Below are 7,160 nucleotides of genomic sequence, written 5' to 3' on the forward strand. Positions count from 1 at the left end.
GCGGAGGTTCCCGGGAAAATGACAGCTCGCCTTGAATACGTTTAAAAAAAAAAAAAAAAAGTCGTTGCAGTTGCTAGGCAACAACTTCCAACGGTCTAATCATTTTACCTCAGATTCGTTTTACTGTAAATTAGCAAAGTCACTTTAAGGCTTTGAAATTACTATTATTTTACATATTTTATTTTATTTGTGGCATCTAGTGGTCCATTTAGTCAGGTAGGGCAGATCGGCTATTAGGCTTTAATCTATAACGATTTATTATTAATTTTCTGTCGATTCACATTGCTTTTATTTAATTAATTAGGGGCCAAATAATGCATTGTTTATTTAAAGTTAAATATCAATTTAACGCATTTCATTAACAGCATTTCTGTATTGTTTTCTAGTAAATATAAATATATCTTGATCAATTTTGAGAAGAAATTTAAGGTTACCATAAGATAATAAACTTTTGAGACTATTTCTTTCCATGAGCAGATTGTTTTAAGCACTGTTAATTACCATTAAATAAAACATAAACACATTTCAATTGCTTGAAATAAACATTGACTGAAATAAGATGAATTTAACTTAAACATATGTTATGTCAGCTAGTTGCCCAGACAGCATTTCTAATTTTTGTTCATTTTAAGCTGAAGTACTAAAATAACTAAAACTTAGTGGAAACTATATTGACATATTAAAAAAAAAAACTAATAAAAATGACAAAAACACAAATTAAACTAAAATTTAAAATATAATAATAAAATCAAGTAAAAAAATATAACAGTATATCTGTAAATAACACTGATTTTAGCCATAAACATCTCTAAATTTAGTTTTTTTAAAAATTAATTTATTGGTATTGGTAACTGATTTTAAATGAAAAGCTATAATAATAATAATTTAACAACACTGTTCAATGTAATGTACATTATTATAATGCCTGCATTAATATGCAGCATTTAAAACGATTGATTTTGGTTTTTAGTGTTTTTCATTTATTTAGACACAATTGAATGGTTATTGGCCATAACATATATAACATAACATATAACATAACATACAACATAACATAAAACATAACATAACAACATATAACATAACATATAACATAACATATAACAACATATAACATAACATATAACATAACATATAACATAACACAACACATAACATATAACATAACATATAACAACATATAACATAACACAACACATAACATAACATATAACAACATATAACATATAACATAACATACAACATAACATAACATATAACATAACATATAACATAACAACATATAACATAACATATAACATAACACAACACATAACATATAACATAACATATAACAACATATAACATAACATATAACATAACATACAACATAACATATAACATAACATAACAACATATAACATAACATATAACATAACACAACACATAACATATAACATACAACATAACATAACATATAACATAACATATAACATAACATATAACATATAACATATAACATAACATATAACATATAACATATAACATAACATATAACATATAACATATAACATAACATATAACATATAACATATAACATAACATATAACATATAACATATAACATAACATATAACATATAACATATAACATAACATATAACATATAACATATAACATAACATATAACATATAACATATAACATAACATATAACATATAACATATAACATAACATATAACATATAACATATAACATAACATATAACATATAACATATAACATAACATATAACATATAACATATAACATAACATATAACATATAACATATAACATAACATATAACATATAACATATAACATAACATATAACATAACATAACATATACCATGACATATAACATAACATAACATAACATAACATAACATATAATATAACATAACATATAACATATAACATAACATATAACATATAACATAACATATAACATAACATAACATATACCATGACATATAACATAACATAACATATAACATAACATATAACATAACATATAACATATAACATATAACATAATATAACATAACATAACATATACCATGACATATAACATAACATAACATATAACATAACATACAACATAACATAACATATAACATAACATAACAACATATATCATAACATAACATATAACATAACATATAACATAACACAACACATAACATAACATATAACATATAACATAACATATAACATAACATATAACAACATATAACATAACATATAACATAACATATAACATAACATAACATATACCATGACATATAACATAACATAACATATAACATAACATATAACATAACACATAACACAACATATAACATAACATATAACAACATATAACATAACATATAACATAACATATAACATAACATAACATATACCATGACATATAACATAACATAACATATAACATAACATATAACATAACATATAACATAACACATAACACAACATATAACATAACATATAACAACATATAACATAACATATAACATAACATATAACATAACATAACATATACCATGACATATAACATAACATAACATATAACATAACATATAACATAACATATAACATAACACATAACATAACATATAACATAACATATAACATAACATAACATATACCATGACATATAACATAACATAACATATAACATAACATATAACATAACACAAAATAATCATCAACATCTCTGTACTTGCTAATTTGAATATCGGTTCATCCCTAGTTAATGAGCTCATGATTGTGATTTGAAGATGAAGATTTCTTCATATTTAAGTCACCACAGGTGAACAGAACTGAACTAATATCTTCTTTAAGACTAGTTGAATGAAAAATGATTTTAAGTATTTATTTTATTACACTATCTATTTGCGTCTGTAGATTTCAATTACAGTGTATATCTAAGTCGTTAAAAGTTGTTTTCTCAAAATGAGTTTTATTTTCACTTCAGCAGCACTTACAATCACCAAACTTAGCAGTTTTATTCCTGTCTATATTCTGAAGAATTTTACTGAGGGGATTGTTCATATATCATTCACTTGAGTTTTTATTCCTAAAAACATGGTGAAAACGTATTTTTCCTGTATGTTTCACAGTATTTTCTGATTTATGGAGTGATAAAAATATATATCTAAAATCCCTTCTATAAAAATCTTCAACTCTAATATGTCAACTAAATCAAGCAAGAATTTTGGACCTGGCTTTATCCAATGTTCAGATTTATGTTCTGGAAATGTATGCGAATTAGATCATAATTAATGAGATAATGCATCGTTTGTGCAATTAAACGTAACATTTAAGAAAACTTGTAATACAAAAACGTCTGCAATTCTTAATGCAATCAATCAACTAGGGAAATTATGTCTATGGAGGCAAAATATCACTCCATAATTCAGAAAATACTGTCAACAATATTCACCATAGTAAAATTCACCATATTTTTAGGAATAAGTATAAATGTATAAATCAGTGTGAATGATATATCAACAATCCCCTCAGTAAAAACCTTCAGAATATAGAGAAGAATAAAACTCTTAAGTTTTGGTGTTTGTAAGTGCTGCAGAAGTGGAGAAAAAACTCTTTAAAGATATATATTGAAATAGAGATCTACAGATAAAGTGCAATAAAATAAACTTTTGATAAAATTCAGAAATTGAATAAGGGTCAATTTTTCGAAATTGAGATGTATGCATCATCTGAAAGCTGAATAAATAAGCTTTCCATTGATGTATGGTTTGTTAGGATCGGACAATATTAGAAAATCTGGAATCTGAGGGTGCAAAACAATCTAAATATTGAGAAAATCATCTTTAAAGTTGTCCAAATGAAGTTCTTAGCAATGCATATTACTAATCAAACATTAAGTTTTGATATATTTACAGTAGGACATTTACTAAATATCTTCATGGAACATGATCTTTACTTAATATCCTAATGATTTTTGGCATAAAAGAGAAATGTATAATTGTGACCCATACAATGTATTGTTGGCTATTGCTACAAATATCCCCCAGCGACTCAACACTGCTTTTGTGCTGCAGAGACACATTTATGAAATCAAAATAGACCAAAATCTCAAAATTGACCAGAACATGATAACAATGTTTTCGCCTGTGACATAATTTCAGTAAAGAGCATTATATTACATTATTTTACTCAAAGAACAAGGACAGTCCTGTTTTCCAAAGTCAGCAGAGCATTATTCTCAGATGTTCCGATGTTAATTCTTCCTCTCTTTCTCTCTCTCTGAGAAACGGGGCCAGCGTGTCTTGTGCAGCAGAAGGGAGCTCTGTGAAAGTGGGTCACCTTCCGGATCCATCCGGACCCTGCTGCCGCCGTTTCTCCTGAGAGGTCTGCACACACACAGGTAGAGCCGCTCACCTCCAGCAGATGGTTTCTCGCTCTCGCTTCACCCTCCTCTTCCCTTGTTTGCAGTATCGGTGGCCTCTTTGGCAGGAAACCCAGAAAGCCTCTCAAATGAAATGTAGAAGAGAGAAAGCATGCACACACAAACACAAACACACACTTTTCATTTCCCTCAAGCTAGTGTATTCTTTAACATTTATTCCTTTTGTTAGTGGGTAGAAATTAAGTTCATAAACTATGATTTAAAGTGACTGTTCATTGAAAAAGGAAAATTCTGTCATGGTTTACTCATCCTCAAGTTCCGAACCTGTATGAGTTTCTTTCTTATGTTGAACACAAAGAAGATGTTTTGAAGAATGTTGGCAACCAAACAGTTTCTGGTCCCCACTGACTTCCAGTATTTTTTTCCCATACTACAGAAGTCAATTAGCCCTTTAAATTGAAAAGGGCTATTCATCATTTCAGTGTGTGTGTCTGTGTGTGTGTGTGTGTGTGTGTGTGTGTGGGTGTGGGTGGGTGGGTGTGTGTGAGTATGTGTGTGTGTGGTGTGTGAGTATGTGTGTGTGTGGTGTGTGTGTGTGTGTGTGTTTTGGTCTGCAGAGAACATCAATCAGCATAGAGAACCCCTGACCTTTAACCTGACACCTCATCAGCCATTGGCAGCAAGACGCCAACCTATTACTACAGCGCTAAAAGCTGCTCTGTCATGTGTGGTGGTGCAAACATCTGATCCCAGAGAGAGCTGAGAACACAAATGTAAAAGGAAACAGGTGATGAAGCGTCTTTTTCTGTCTTTGTACTCACTGTTCGTCTCTCAGAAGAGGAGAACCTGAACGTGTGTGCAGAAAAACGGAGAAACTGAGAGCTGAAACATGACAGAACGACACGGGAGAAACAACCGGCTTTGACAAAGATCACAGCTGTACAGAGGTACAGGACCGCACGCACACACACACACACACACACACACTCAATCACTGCATTATATGTGTGGACAAAATCATGAGCTGCACCAATATTCAAATTCTGATTAATACAAATAAGATGGTAATTATTAAAAATTTTTTTTTATTATTTTTATTTTTCATAACCATACTATTTTGTAAAATAAAATAAAATAAAATAATAAATAAATAAAAACACATCATTTTAAATGCCACAACTAAATTTAGGCATCACGAAAAAATGGATTACATTTATTTAATTATTAGAGTTTTTAAAGCTTAATGACGGCGCAGGTAATCTAAACGTATAAATAGATCGGATAAAATATCTAATAAATAAATAAAAATTAAGAAATAAAAAAATGAAAGATATTATAAAATAATAAATAAATAAAAATGATCAAAATAAGAAATGACACATTTAGAGATATTTAGGCTAAAAGCAAGTGAAAACAAATCTGTTATTGGAACAAGACAAAATGCTTGCCCTTAAGTCTCAAGTCTTTATATTATTATGCTACGTTTCTTCTCATGTAAATGTGACTTGATAATTCACTTGAAAACAATACAGAGTTACTGATTCAATCCTGAAGCAGCATTTAGGTGTCTTTCTCAAAGCTGCTCAGATGATGATCATAAATGCATTTACACCGCAGTCACGACTGTATACTGTGATACGTGAGGACAGAACAGACATAACTAAGTCTGGCTTTTATGCAGCATTGCGTGTTTACACTGAATTTTGAGCAGGCAGAGAGCAGCCTTAACTCGGCTGTATCCATGACTTTTGTTTTTGTTATAAAGCTAATTATTCAGCAGACAATGTGTCTTGTTGAGATCTCCAACGCAACCTGCAGTTCTGATGACCAGTGTTGGGGAAAGTTACTTTTAAAAGTAATCCATTACAATGTTGCGTTACTCCCTAAAAAAGTAACTAATTACGTTACTTAGTTACTTGTTATGGAAAGTAATGCGTTACGTTACTTTGTAAATCTGGGCGGGGCTTGCGTGTTTGTTTTGAATATATAAAGTGCTTCCTTTACAAACGTAAAAGTACTTTCACAACAAAAGTGAAATGAATACGGCTCAGGCTGAAGGAATGTAAATTCACGTCTGTACAGTAGAGGGCGCAGCATGAAGAATCTGACGCAGGAGAAGAAAGTTAGTATTAAATACATAAATGATTGACTTATTTAACACAATTATTGCAGGTTTGTATAATATCCTGAGTTTGCATTTCACTGTTTTTATTGATTTTGAGGAACACTGAATGTGTTTTTGAGTAAACACATGTTGATATTGAGTCTAGAGCTACAGTAAGATCATGTTCACACACAACGCTCTGCACTCACTCCTGATTTCTGTCACCACGGCAACACCAGAGCTGTCACTCAACACATGGAAACAAAGTAACTGCTGGTACTTTTTGGAAAAAGTAACTCCGATATTTCCTTCTAAATTAAAAAGTAATGCGTTACTTTACTAGTTACTTAAAAAAAGTAATCTGATTACGTAACTCGCGTTACTTTACCCCCGACACTGCTGATGACGCCTGAGAAATCTGCCCATTACAATCCAAATACCCCTGACGGGGCAGTTATGATCATATCAATGCACTCCTCAGTCAGATAAACCAAGAACCAATCACAGCGTTTCTAATTAAAAGGTCTCACAGATCATAATGACGTCATACGGTTTCTTGAGTTGTCGTTTGGGTGGTTGTCTGTCAAGGGCAAACACGCGTGTGTTTATGTGCACGTGTGATCTGCCACATTGCCATGGTGACAGTGACACCCCCCCCCCCC

The 7,160-nt window shown here is 30.3% G+C and overlaps 1 protein-coding gene across 2 annotated transcripts in view; it reads left to right on the forward strand.

The window, feature by feature from the left end:
* Positions 1 to 5,026: 5,026 nt before the first annotated feature.
* Positions 5,027 to 7,160, forward strand: part of LOC107567630 (LIM domain-binding protein 1-like) — a 27,190-nt gene continuing 25,056 nt past the window's right edge. Inside the window, exon 1 of one of the 2 annotated variants that reach the window (XM_016253335.1) lies at positions 5,027 to 5,341. The gene's annotated coding sequence lies outside the window, so the exon portion shown is untranslated. The remainder of the gene's footprint in view (positions 5,342 to 7,160) is intronic. The other variant, XM_016253334.1, reaches the window with a different exon arrangement.

This window comes from Sinocyclocheilus grahami, unplaced genomic scaffold (assembly GCF_001515645.1).
Source record: "Sinocyclocheilus grahami isolate Dianchi unplaced genomic scaffold, SAMN03320097.WGS_v1.1 scaffold1175.1, whole genome shotgun sequence".
Taxonomy (NCBI): domain Eukaryota; kingdom Metazoa; phylum Chordata; class Actinopteri; order Cypriniformes; family Cyprinidae; genus Sinocyclocheilus; species Sinocyclocheilus grahami.